We start from the raw sequence: 15168 nt of genomic DNA, 5'->3' as shown, positions 1-15168 counted from the left end.
TGGTGATCGCCTGGTGTCTTACTTCGCCGGTCCGTGGTAAGTATCAAGGGACAGTAAGGGGACCAAGGGGAAGGAAGGGAACAGATGAAGAAGAAAAACCGTGAGTACACTTTGTCTATACTAAATGTTCCTGATCGTCTTACTAACACTGCAAGAAGTTTCACTCAAACAATTTTATTGACGTACATTGAGACCCCATTTGAGAACCATTTAATTTAAACTATTTATTCAACGGATACGAAACAAAGCATTATGAATTACAAATATGAATTATAAATAATTATTTGTGCCTCTAAACTAACTACGCATAGTCAAGATAATCCATTTATTCTATCGATAAAAATAAAGTGTACTTAACGCGGACTTATTTAAACAATGTTTAAGTATCTAATTACAAATGGGAAATTAAAAACATTTAATCGATACAAAACTTGCTTAATAAATTAATTCCATTCTCATTACAAATCCTCATAACTTATCTCTCGGATAAGTGGATCAACTTAAACAAGCGATTAAAAGAAATCTGTTATTTCATTTTCCTTTAAGAGAGAAAAATATTTAGCGAATGCCTCTACGTTCTCTCCACGGTCTTCAAATTTGAAGACCAAGAAAGTATCCATTATTTTCTTTGCCTCGTAGCTCACTTGTTCCTTAATCGCTAATGGCGAAAAGAACAAATGTAAGATTTTGCTGTACACCACTTTTCAAGTTTGTTTTTACAGCAAGCACACGTTTGTAAAGAATTTATAAGGGGGAACATTATTATGTAGCTGAAGGTGCTACTATGACAATACACTTGCATTTAAATTTCAGTAATAAATTTTGTTTTGAATTCATTAAAAGACCTATTTTTCAGTGAAACAGTACATAATTTTGCTTTCATTAAAGTATGTCGTTGAGTACAAGCGTTTCACCCAATTATCCACACCGTGCCTCGTTAGGAAATATCTCAAAGAAATGTTCGTTTGGTTTTACTTTTCCAACCAAATACATTACCTTGGCATTCCATCACACCTTATCTTCCATTCCTGCAAAAGTATGACTTAGATATAACTTATGCACTTGTGCAAAATAATTGCGAACGGAACACCACGAATTTATATGTACAAACGCACTATACCGAACGGCAGTTCCATACCTGCCGATGTCGATTCCATTCTCGGGGAGGTATTGACGGTATCGCAAAGAGAGACAATACCGAGGCATCCTGGAACCGGTTACACCAGCTACAACCGATCATGAAAATAAAACCCTGTCAAGTTCAATTTGCTATGTGCACTTTTTGGTGATGTCAGTATACAGTAAGTTATCTAATTATCACAACATTATTTTACGCTTGTCACAATTTATTTGTATTTATGAAAAAATTTAGGCGTAGTAATGCTCTATTCTTGTAGTGTATATATTTCTAGATACAACTGTTTTGTTAGTGTTGTAGGCCACAGATATTCAATTATACATATATGTTAGTGTTGAAGGCCACATATATTCATTGATGCATCTATTATGTTAGTGTTGCAGGCCACATATATTCATAGATACAGCTGTTATGTTAATGTTGTAGGCCGCATATATTCATAGATACAGCTGTTATGTTAGTGTTGTAGGCTACATATATTCATTGATGCAGATGTTATATTAGTGTTGCAGGCCACATATATTCATAGATATATCTATTATGTTAGGGTTGCATGCCACAGATATTTATAGATACAGCTGTTATGTTAGTGTTGCATGCCACATATATTCATAGATACAGCTGTTATGTTAGTGTTGGAGGCCACAGATATTCATAGATACATCTATTATATTAGTGTTATAGGCCACAGATATTCATAGATACAGCTGTTATGTTAGTGTTGCATGCCACATATATACATAGAAACAGCTGTTATGTTAGTGTTGTAGGCTACATATATTCATAGATACAGCTGTTATGTTAGTGTTGTAGGCTACATATATTCATAGATATATATATTATATGTTAGTATTGTAGGCCACATATATTTATAGATACAGCTGTTATGTTAATGTTGTAGGACACATATATTCATAGATACAGCTGTTATGTTAATGTTGGAGGCCACATATATTCATATATACAGCTGTTATGTTAGTGTTGTAGGCCACACACACACACATATATATATATATATATATATATATATATATATATATATGTAAGTATTGTAGGCCAAATATTCATTGATACAGCTGTTATGTTAGTGTTGCAGGCCACATATATTCATAGATATATCTATTATGTTAGGGTTGCATGCCACAGATATTTATAGATACAGCTGTTATGTTAGTGTTGCATGCCACATATATTCATAGATACAGCTGTTATGTTAGTGTTGGAGGCCACAGATATTCATAGATACATCTATTATATTAGTGTTATAGGCCACAGATATTCATAGATACAGCTGTTATGTTAGTGTTGCATGCCACATATATACATAGAAACAGCTGTTATGTTAGTGTTGTAGGCTACATATATTCATAGATACAGCTGTTATGTTAGTGTTGTAGGCTACATATATTCATAGATATATATATTATATGTTAGTATTGTAGGCCACATATATTTATAGATACAGCTGTTATGTTAATGTTGTAGGACACATATATTCATAGATACAGCTGTTATGTTAATGTTGGAGGCCACATATATTCATATATACAGCTGTTATGTTAGTGTTGTAGGCCACACACACACATATATATATATATATGTAAGTATTGTAGGCCAAATATTCATTGATACAGCTGTTATGTTAGTGTTGTACGCCACAGATATTCATAGATACAGCTGTTATGTTAGTTTTTAGGCAACATATATTCATGTATATATATTCTAAGTATTCTAAGTATTCTAAGTATTCTAAGCCACATATATTCATAGTCTAATCCTAACGTAGGTATTCTTAGCCACAGATATTCGTAGTTTAATCATATTCGTAAGTATTCTAAGCCACAGATATTGAAGGTTAAATCATATTGATAAGTGTTCTAAGCCACAGATATTCATAGTTTAATCCTATTCGTAAGTATTCCTTGCGACAGATATTCATAGCTCAATCATATTCGTTAGTATTCTAAGCCACAGATATTCATAGATTAACCCTATTCGTAAGTATTCTAAGCCTATTTGCAAGTATTCTAAGCCAAACATATTCATAGTTTAACTATTTGTAAGTATTGTAAGCCACAGATAGCCATAGTTAAATCCTATTCGTTAGTATTCTAAGCCACATTTATTCATAGTTTAATCCTATTCGTAAGTATTCTCAGCCACAGATATTCATAGTTTAATACTATTCGTAAGTATTTTATGCCACAGATATTCATAGTTAAATCATATTAGTTAGTATTCTAAGCCACAGATATTCAGAGATTTACCCAATTCGTAAGTATTCTAAGCCACATGTTTTCATAGTTAATCCTATTCGTAAGTATTCTACGCCACACATATTCATAGTTTAATACTTTTCGTAAGTAATCTAAGCCACAGATATACATAGTTTAATCCTATTTGTAAGTATTCTAAGCCACAGGTATACGTATTTTAATCCTATTCGTAAGTCATCTAAGCTGCAGATATTCATAGCTTAATACTATTCGTAAGTATTCTAAGCCACAGATATTCATAGTTTAATCCTATTCGTAATTATTCTAAGCCACAGATATTCATAGTTTAATCCTATTCATAAGAATTCTAAGCCACAGATATACATAGTTTAATCATATTCGTAAGTATTCTAAGCCACATATATTTATAGTTTCATCCTATTCGTAAGATTTCTAAGCCACGTATATTCATAGTTTAATCCTATTCGTAAGGATTCAAGCCAGCCGACAAAGGTTCTGCAGTTGACATCCAGAATCGACAGGATTACATCAAGGAAGCCATGCGTCATCTCTCCAACAGTGATAGTTACACTCACCTTGATTCTGATCCCGCAGATATTTTCTCCCAGCAGATAAAACAGACCATCACTGATATGCACTAGCGGAACCAGATCTCTAAGAAGGCTGTTTCTTTCCTTTCTCCCACAGAGTGTAAGGCAGCCAGTTTTTATCTTCTGCCCAAAGTTCACAAGCCTGGTAACACTGGTAGGCCTATCAGTACCAATGGGTCCCCCACCGAGAAGATAACCTTGTTTGTGGACCACTTCATCAAACCTCTTGTTCCTCATTAACTCTTACATCCATGACTCTCTAAATTTTCTCAGGAAACTTGAAGATATCAAGAACCAAATCCCTAGTACAGCCATCATCGGTACTTTTGACGTCACTTCTCTTTACACTTACATCCCTCATGCTGAAGGTATCGCAGCCACGTGTGCAGCCCTGTCCTACAAGGTCCACCCTTGTCCATCTATCTCTGACATCAAAGTTCTCATGCAACAGGTTCTCATCAAAAACAACTTCACGTTCATGGACAAGCATTACCTTCAAACACACGGGATTGCCATGGGTACCAGATGACTCCTTCCTTTGCTTGCCTGTTTATGTCTAGCCTTGAAGAACGCATGCTCCATGCAGCTCCCTGCCGTACTCTTATCTGGTGGCGCTACATTGATAACATCTTGTTCGTTTGGACCAGTGATGAAGATAGCCTGCTCACCTTCATCAATCAAATCATTTTTTTCCACAGCACCATCAAATTCACCTCTTGATTACTCTCACCAACAGGTTAACTTCCCCGATGTGACTGTTCGCAAGGAACACGGTTCGGTCTCTCTACTTACTTATACACAAAACCCACAGACACACACCAGAATCTCCATTCTTCTAGCTGCCATCCTCGCCACTGAAAGTCTGGAATTGCCTACAGTCAGGCACTTCGTCTTCGTCGCATTTGCTCTAACAATTCCTCTTTCATTCGTCATACAGATGCTTGGGAAAACACCTTACTGCCAGGGGCCATAGTGCCAGAAGGTTGCGTGAAGCCATTCGGAGAGTCCGCTCCCTATCGAGACCTTCCACGTTGGCAGTGAAGGACAAAAGGGGGAGGGATTGCGACGACAAGCTCCCCCTGGTTGTTACTTTTCACCCAAACTTCATCCTCTTTAGCATATCACCAATAACAACCACAACAGTCTCCTCACTTCAAATAGACTCCAACGGGGCGTCCCTGAAAAACCCACCATCGCATGAAGACGTTCACGCAACCTAGGAGACCTTCTTGTATGTACGTGCTGATGTTCCCAATTCTAACGTTTAACCCTACACCCATGCAGCATGGTACTTTCAAATGTGATCTTACTTCGAGATGCATCGTCTGCAGCCAACCACATTGTTGAAACCAATTCCATCACCAGCCACAGCATGCAACTCACACACAAGACTAAGGGTCACATCACTTGCACATCCACTAATGTCATCTATCTGATCTCTTGTAGAGTTTGCGGCATCCAGTATGTTGGCGAAAACAAAACCACCCTCAATAGGCGATTCTATGGTCATAGATCCACAGTCAAAACCATGAAGACTGAGACCCCAGTTGGGGAACACTTTATAACCTTCCCAACTATAGCATTAATGACATGTCCCTACAAGGGATTTAATCCTTAGGTAGCCGCCCTGACCTAGTACGAATCAGCAGAGAGAGACTGTGGATGCAACGCCTTCGCACCATTCAACTTCATGAGTTTAGCATTCAGGAAGGACATGACTAACTTTTCTTAGGTCCCCCTCCCCACTCCATCTCCCCTTGTCCGCCCCTGTCTCTCCTCTCCTCATAGCTCTCTTCCGCCCTTTTTTTCTCCACACCTCTGTCTTTGTCCTTCTCTAGTTATTCCAAATCCCCTTCCCTGAATCCTCTCTTTGTCCTTCTACTGTTTATCTCGTACCACCCTTCCTCCCCTGATGGTTTCTTTAATTCGATTCCCCACCCCTTGTCTACTTATCCCCTTTACATCTTTATCTTCGTCTTTGTCCTTCACTAGTTATTCCAAATCCCCTTCCCTGAATCCTCTCTTTGTCCTTCTACTGTTTATCTCGTACCACCCTTCCTCCCCTGATGGTTTCTTTAATTCGATTCCCCACCCCTTGTCTACTTATCCCCTTTACATCTTTATCTTCGTGTTATCATGCTCATTAACTTGTCTCTAATCTGTGCGTGTTTTTTTCCCTTCTGTTACTGTACGTACTTGTCATTTAGCCTCTGAAGAAGATCCTGCTAGGATCGAAACGTCAGGCCAACTTACTTTTACACGCTTTCGTAAGTATTCTAAGCCACAGATATTCATAGATGTATCATATTCGTAAGTATTTTAAGCCAAAGATATTCATAGTTTAATCCAAATCGTAAGTCATATAAGCTACAGATATTCATAGCGTAATACTATTCATAAGTATTTTAAGCAACATATCCATATATTAATAGTTCAATCCTTTTTCGTAAGCATTCTAAGCCACAGATATTAATAGTTTAATCTAATTCGTAAGTAATCTAAGCAACAGATATTCATAGCTTAGGCCTATATGTAAGAATTCTAAGCCACATATATTCATAGTTTAATCAAATTCTTAAGTAATCTTAGCAACAGATATTCATAGCTTAGGCCTATTTGTAAGTTTTCTAAGCCAAAGATATTCATAGTTTCATCCAATTTGTAAGTAATCTATGCCACAGATATTCATAGCTTCAGCCTATTTGTAAGTATTCTAAGCCACAGATATTCATAGCTTAAGCCTATTCATAAGTAATCTATGCCACAGATTTTCATAGATAAACCTATTCGTAGATATTCATAGCTTATGCATATTGTTAAGTATTGTAAACCACAGACATTCATAGTTTAAACCTATTCGTAAGAATTCTTATCCACAGATATTCATAGCTTGTGCATATTGTTAAGTATTGTAAGCCACAGACATTCATAGTTTAATCCTGTTCGTAAGCATTTTAAGCTACAGATATTCATAGTTTAATCATATTCGTAAATATTCTAAGCCACAGATATTTATAGTTTAATCATATTCCTAAGTAATCTAAGCCACATGTTTTCATAATTTAATCCTATTCCTAAGTATTCTAAGCCGCATATATTCATATTTAAATCATATTCGTAAGTATTCCTAGTTTAAGCCTATTTGTAAGTACTTTAAGCGACAGATATTCATAGCCTAACCCTATTTGTAAGTATTCTAAGCCAGAGATATAAATAGTTTAATACTATTCGGAAGTATTCTAAGCCACGGATATTTATAGTTCAATCCTATTCGTAAGGCCTCTCAGCCACAGATATTCATAGCTTAAGCCTATTTGGAAGTATTCTAAGCCACAGATATTCATAGTTTAATCCAATTCGTAAGTCATCTAAGCTACAGAAATACATAGTTTAATCCAATTCGTAGCCACAGATATTCATAGCTTATGCCCATTGGTAAGTATTCTAAGCCACAGATATTCATAGTTTAATCCTTTTCGTTAGTTTTCTAGGCTACAGATATTCATAGTTAAATCATATTCGTAAGTATTCTTAGCTGAAGCCTATTTGTCAGTATTATAATCCACAGATATTCATAGTTTAATCCTATTCGTAAGAATTCTTAACCACAGATATTCATAGCTTATGCCTATTCGTAAGTATTCTAAGCCACATACATTCATAGTTAAGTCCTATTCTTAGGTATTCTAAGCCATAGATATTCATAGTTTAATCCTATTCGTAAGTATTCTAAGCCACAGATATTCATAGTTTAATCTGCTTCTTAAGTATTCTAAGCCACAGATATTCATAGTTTAATCCTATTTGTAAGTATTCTAAGCCACAGATATTTATAGTTTAATCCTATTCGTAAGTATTCTAAGCAGCAACATATTTCATAGTTTAATCATATTCGTAAGTATTCTAAACCACAGATATTCATATTTAAATCATATTCGTTAGTATTCTTAGCATAAGCCTATTTGTAAGTATTCTAAGCCACAGATATTCATAGTTTAATCCTATTCGTAAGTATTCTAAGCCACAGATATTTATAGATTAATCCTATTCGTAAGTATTCTAAGCCACAGATAATCATAATTCAAACGTATTTGTTAGTATTCTTAGCTTTAGCCTATTTGTAAATATTCCATAAGCCACAGATATTCATAGTTTAATACTATTCGTAAGTATTCTAATCAACATATATTCATAGTTAAATCCTCTTCGTAAGTATTCTAAGCCCCAGATATTCATAGTTTAATCCTTTTTCCTATATTCCTTATTCAAGCCACTGACATTCATAGCTTATGGCTAAGCCACAGATATTCATAGTTTAATCTTTTTCAAAAGTATTCTAAGCCACAGATATTCATAGTTTAATCCTATTCGTTATCGTAGTTTTTAAGCCACTGATATTCATAGCTTATGCCTATTCGTAAGTATTCTAAGCCACAGATATTCATAGTTCCATCCTATTCCTGAGTATTCTACGCCACAGCTATCCATAGTTTAATCCTATTCGTAAGTATTCTAAGCCGCACCTATACATAGTTTAATCTTTGTCGTAAGTATTCTAAGCCACAGATATTCTTAGTTTAATCCCATTCGTAAGTATTCTAAGCCACAGATATTCATATTTTAATCTTATTCGTCAGTATTCTTAGCCACAGATTTTGATAGTTTTATCCTATTCGTAAGTATTTTAAGCCACAGATATTCATAGTTTAATCCTATTCGTAAGTATTCTAAGCCACAGATATTCATAAGTAAATGATCTATGTAACTATTGTAAGCCACATATATTCATGAATACGTTGACTATGTTAGTTTTCTTCGCCACAGATATTAATAGATAAATCCATTTTGTATACGATGTAGCCACAGATATTCACTCATAGATAAATACATGATGTAAGTGAATGAAGCCACAGATGTTCATAGATTAATCCTATTCTTAAGTATTCTAAGCCACGTATATTGGTAGATAACTCTGCTATGCAGGTCATAATACTCATAGATCTATATGATTCATATGTATCCTAAGTATAAATATTATTAGATTAACAAAAGTTAATTAGTTTTGTAACTGTTGTAAGCTACAAAGATTAGTCTTAATAGTTTTTCTAACTCCGGATATTCAGAGTTAAGTCGATAATGTTAGTTGTGTAATAAACAGATACATAGATAAATCCAATACCTTTGTGATGTAAGCCCAGATATTCATGATTAAGTACGTTAGTTTTGTAAGCCACATATATTCATATAGATAAATCTGTTTCTGTATGTATTCTAAGCCACATATAGTCAGGTGGCTTAGCAACTTTAACGTTACCGGCCGGACAAAAGTACCAAATTTGGTATGGAGTTTCTTTTCGACCTATCTATCGATTTTATCCGTGGAACCCACTTTATCGGTTCCGATTTTTCAAGATGGCGGCCAAAACCCAAGATGGCCGCCAGAAAAAAAGGAAATGTCATATATCTGGCTGTAAAAATCGGAGATGAACAAATGAGGGGTCAATTAAGGTGTTTCCGAGCTCACTGAAACAGATGATGGTCATGGTATGTTGCTTGGGCCACCCACTTCCAAGATGGCGGCCAGAATCCAAGATGGCCCCCTGGAAAAAAAAGGAAATTTCATATATATTCAATCTCCAGACCCCCTGTGCCCTTTTCTGATCGGGACCATCAAACCTTCCATCCTCAAACGTGTAAATGAAACCGGGCTAGCACCCTGACTATATGTTATGGCTGGTATTCTAATTGTGTCACTTTGGTTGAGGAAGCCACTTAGGACTTATTGGGGAACTTTGAGGTGTGGAAAGACACTGTCGCAAACCCGTTATTATATGGGAGTTACGAGTGTCATGTAGGACTGATTACATTGAGTCAACTATATAATAGGGTAACTTGAGGGAAAAGAGACCAGATGTGAATACTGACTCATTGAGAGATTTTGTAGGATTGTGCACCCTTCATAAACACAACGTCAATTGTGCGAACAACACACGCTAAGTCAGGTCACTAGGCATCTGGGGCATTTAACTCGTTCTTTTCGAACCTGTACCCCAGGGCTACTGTTAGCGAGGATCTCCAGGAAGACTTGTTGTCTGGTAGAGACAAGCCCACCCCCCCCCCCATAGTAAAACGATAGCTTGGGTTCGAATCTCTCCGTTGGTGAGCTCTGGACAGCGGTAGCAGCGATGAAGAAGGGAAAGTCCCCGGTCCTGATGGCCTCCCTGCTGAGTTATATAGGACTTCTGGGAGGTTCTCGGTGGGGACTTTAGAGACGTGTTCTCTACCGCTTTCCAGTTGAATTACATGAGCAGAGAAAAACACAGAGGGCTGGAAATATTGTTCTCCTCCCAAAGTCGGGAGACCCTTTGGACCCTAATAGGCGTACAATAACGCTGTTAAATCTGGACTACAAAATCCTGGCCAAAGCATTAGGAAATCGCTTAGCGAATGTGATGCCGGATATTGTAGGTCCTCTCCAGACTTACGCTGTGCGAGTCCTTCGGATTGAACTCAGTGTTTATTCGTTGGTTCTCGTTACTATATAAGGACGTCACGAGCATGGTCACTGTTAACGGATTTACTTCTGGTCCCTCCCCGGTTCGAAGGGGAGTCCGTCAGGGTTGTCCCCTCTCCCCGTTGTTATATATTCTCTTCAGCGAAACGCTCAGTACCTCGCTGGACAGATGCTTGGGGTTTCGACCTTTCAATGTACCGGGTACTTGTATTGTGTCGGACCTCGTCTCCTTCAAGCCTTTATCGAAGGTTTTGGCCACCTTCTAAGAGGCTATGGTGCCAGACTTAACAAGTCCAAGACCAAAGGGCTGCATTCAGGAGGTTGGCGTGGCCAATCCCTCCCGTTCGATGCTACTTTGTCAGATGTCATGATCAGGGTAATCGGCATCTGGCTAGGTTATGGTGCCCCAGAGGCCACCACTTAGGCAGAGAAGGCTGATCAGGTGGAGGCAAGGCTCGACACATTCAATCGGAGGTGACTCTCCCTCCATGGGAAGGTTACAGTTGTCAATCGTTTTATTTTTTCCTCTCCTTCGGTATCCTGGTACGGTGATCGCTGCACCAGGTTATTCCTTGGTACGATTGGAGAGGATCATTTTTTATTTCATTTGGGGAACGTGCAAACCAAACCTTCTCAAAAGGACCGTTCTGTAAAAGACCCCCTTGAGCGGGTGGGCATGGTTTGGTCCACCTACCATCTTAACTGCGCTTTCTCCTTTTGATAGGTTTTTTCGTTGCGTTTGAGAATCCCTCGTTTGCCTTTTTTGGTTCTGGGGTGGTTTTCTTTTTCGCCACTACTGGCCCGGATCCTTTTCCAATAACCGGCCAAAGGCGACACGCTCTTCGGGGTGTATACTCAGATTGGTGACTCACTTTGTAGAATCAAAGAGGAGGGTGGTCCAGATGTTCTGCTTAACGTAGCCCACTCGGCTTGCCAAACTGCCATCTCTCCAGATGTGTGGTGTTCTGTGTTGTAAGTCACTAGATAGCCGTCTCCGGGACTTCGCGAGGAGGATTGCACATGGGGTCCTCATCACTAACCATTTTCGCCTAGTAAGGTGGCGATTAGGTTATGGGATTTGTCCCTGTGTGGGCTGTAAAGCCATTTGGACTATGCAACACCTTTTGCTGGAGTGTCCGGTTGGTGTCGGAATAATGGTTTCACGCCTTCATTATTGGTGTTATTGGTTGTTATTGTTGTTGTTTTGGTTATTAGTGTCATTGGTTGACCTCAGATGTCTAGTGACCCGACTTAGCGTGTGTTGTTCGCAGAATTGATATGTGTTTATGAAGGGGGGGGGGGGCTTGTCTATACCAGACAACAAGTCTTCCTGGAGATCCTCCCTAATAGCAGACCTGTAGTACATGTCCGAAAAGAACGACCTAAATACCTCAGACGCCTAGTGACCTGACTTAGCGTGTTTTGTTCGCACAATTGACGTTGTGTTTATGAAGGGTGCACAATCCTACAAAATCTCTCAATGAGTCGGTATTCACATCTGGTCTGTTTTCCCTCAAGTTACCCTATTATACAGTTGACTCAATGTAATCAGTCTTACATGACACTCGTAACTCCCATATAATAACGGGTTTGCGACAGTGTCTATCCACGGTCGATCACACCTCAAAGTTCCCCAATAAGTCCTAAGTGGCTTCCTGAGCCAAAGTGACACAATTAGAATACCAGCCATAACATATAGTCAGGGTGCAAGCCCGGTTTCATTTACACGTTTGAGGACGGAAGGTTTAATGGTCCCGATCAGAAAAGGGCACAGGGGGTCTGGGATTGAATATATATGAAATTTCCTTTTTTTCCAGGGGGCCATCTTGGATTCTGGCGCCATCTTGGAAGTGGGTGGCCCAAGCAACATACCATGACCATCATCTGTTTCAGTGAGCTCGGAAACACCTTAATTGACCCCTCATTTGTTCATCTCCGATTTTTACAGCCAGATATATGACATTTGGTTTTTTTCTGGCGGCCATCTTGGATTTTGGCCGCCATCTTGGAAGTGGGTTACTCAAGCAACATGCCATGATCATCATCTGTTTCAGTGACCCCGGAAACACCTTAATTGACCCCTCATTTGTTCATCTGTGATTTTTACAGCCAGATATATGACATTTGGTTTTTTTCTGGCGGCCATCTTGGATTTTGGCCGCCATCTTGAAAAATCGGAACCGATAAAGTGGGTTCCACGGATAAAATCGATAGATAGGTCGAAAAGAAACTCCATGCCAAATTTGGTACATTTGTCCGGCCTGTAACGTTAAGCCTAAAAATTGTTGCTTAGCCACCTGACTAATATATTCAGTGAGAAATACATTATGTAAGTAATGTAATCCACATATATCCATCAGTTAATTAACTATGTAAGTTTTATAAGCCACAGCTATTCACAGATTAATCTATTTCTTATGTATTCTAATACACAGATATTTGTAGATAGATCCATAATGTAAGGTGGTGTAAGCCACAGATATTCATAAGTACGTTTAATTATTCGTAAGTATTCTATGCCACATATATTCATAGATTAATCCTATTGGTAAGTATTCTAAGCCTCATCTGTTATTTAGGTCATATTTATTCATAGATAAATATGATTCGTATGTATTCCAAGCAACGGGTATTCATAGATAGATCCATAATGTAAAGTATTCTAAGCCACAGATATTCATAAATAACTATGTAAGTTTAGTGTAAGCCACAGATATCCATAGGTAAATGTGTTACATTTGTCACGTAATGTGTGTAACCACAGATATTCCTAGATTAGTCTGTTTCGTAGGTATTCTAAGCCACAAATATTCATAGATAAATCCATTAAGTATGTATGATGTAAGCCACATATAATAATAGGCTGCATTTCATAGCCTGCACACTAACAATATAATGTTTTGTTTATTTTGCATTAGGACTGGTTAGGGATCCAACTTTACCTAAAGTGGTTAATTATATCTCAATATACGGAAGAAAAGGCAAAGAAACAGACTAGTTAGGTGTGCTTGTATAGCCTATATGACATCATATCTGTCTGCTTCAAGTTCACGTCTACTGCAAAATGTGTCTGCTTTAAATGTTGTTATCTCGAGAAAAAAAAAATGGTACTAAGGAATTGAATGAACATTTCAATTGAATGTCCTTTCATTTATGAAATATATATTTTCCTCTGGATAATCCTTGTACACCGAAGTAGTAATAAGATGGTACATGGGCTTCCGCTCATGTATGCTATCAGGTCGAGCATGACTCTGTCTCCGAGTGTCTGATTGTCTACGTGTCTGATTGTCTGTGTGTATTATTGTTTGATTATCTGCGTGTCTAAATGTCTGCGTGTCTAATTGTCTGGGTGTCTAATTGTCTGCGGGTCTAATTGTCTGGGTGTCTGCTTGTCTGCCAGTCTGCTCGTCTGTTTGTCTGCGTGTCTGCTGGTCTGTTGTCTGCTTGTCTTATTGTATGTCTGCTCGTCTGCACGTCTGCTCGTCTGTTCGTCTATTCGTCTGCGCGACTGCTCGACTGCTCGACTGCTCGACTGCTCGACTGCTCGACTGCTCGACTGCCCGACTGCTCGACTGCTCGACTGCTCGTCTGCTCGTCTGCGTGTCTGATCGTCTGCGTATCTGATCGATTGATCGTCTGCGTGTCTGATTGATCATTTGAATCAGCAAAAAAGAATAAATTGTTAATTTTGAATGAGGTACGTCGATGTTTATACAGTGATTCGTTTCGAATCAAGCTTCCAACTGCAAAAGAAGGTTTACAATCCATATACAGGTTAGACTGTGGGGTACGAGACCGGAACAAGACCAAACGGACAGACTGCCGGGGGCTGTTTTCAAACTGTTTGGAACACCCATTGTGTAACCTATTTAGAGGATATCAATCGAACTAACTCCTCGCCATGTCCTGCGGGACGAAAAGAGGGCATGGGCAGGGCCTCTGGGCAGTTCCCCAGGCGCTCAACCATTTCTTTTTTCTTTTTTTCTTTTGCCATTCAAAATCAACCATGTGAGAATGCAACTAAGTACACACGTGTACAATTTGGCGGTTACATGGCCGCAAAGTGCACAATGTCTATGGCGGAAAGTACCGATTGCGCAATAACACGGATCCTGCACAGTTGCTTCAAAGAAACACCACGGTTATTATTGATGTGTTACGGTTTAATGTATACATTGAAAAATTGGGAATTTCCAGCAGACAATACCAACTGACTAAACAAAGCAAACAATCGATAATTGTGCCAGCTATGTAGAAAACAAACCTTGACACAGTTACTGCGACGTGCAAAGTAGTTGTTGGCAAAAAATTAAAATATTACACATTTATCTAATGTCTATGTATGGTTTTTTGCAGGTGACTTTTCTCATAAAAGGGAAGAGAAAGAGGGCGTAAAGTCTAGTGAGAGGCAATTGCCATTACGGTCACTGTTGCTATGCTGTGATACATATAACATATATATTTATATATATATATGTGACAGAACGGCTTACCCTTGATAATCTATCGCGTTCTTCTCCATAAATGTACATATTTTTGAACAGCAATCTGAGTAGAAAGTTATCAATGAATATTGACAGAGCAAATAAACTATTGCTTACGACCTCAGGTAAATTAGTCAGTTTAATAATGTGCCACAATGTTGAATTTCTCTTGAAATACAAGGAAACACGCAACTTCACTTCA

Source organism: Apostichopus japonicus, chromosome 7 (assembly GCF_037975245.1).
Source record: "Apostichopus japonicus isolate 1M-3 chromosome 7, ASM3797524v1, whole genome shotgun sequence".
NCBI lineage: Eukaryota > Metazoa > Echinodermata > Holothuroidea > Aspidochirotida > Stichopodidae > Apostichopus > Apostichopus japonicus.
This window is presented reverse-complemented; position numbering follows the sequence as displayed.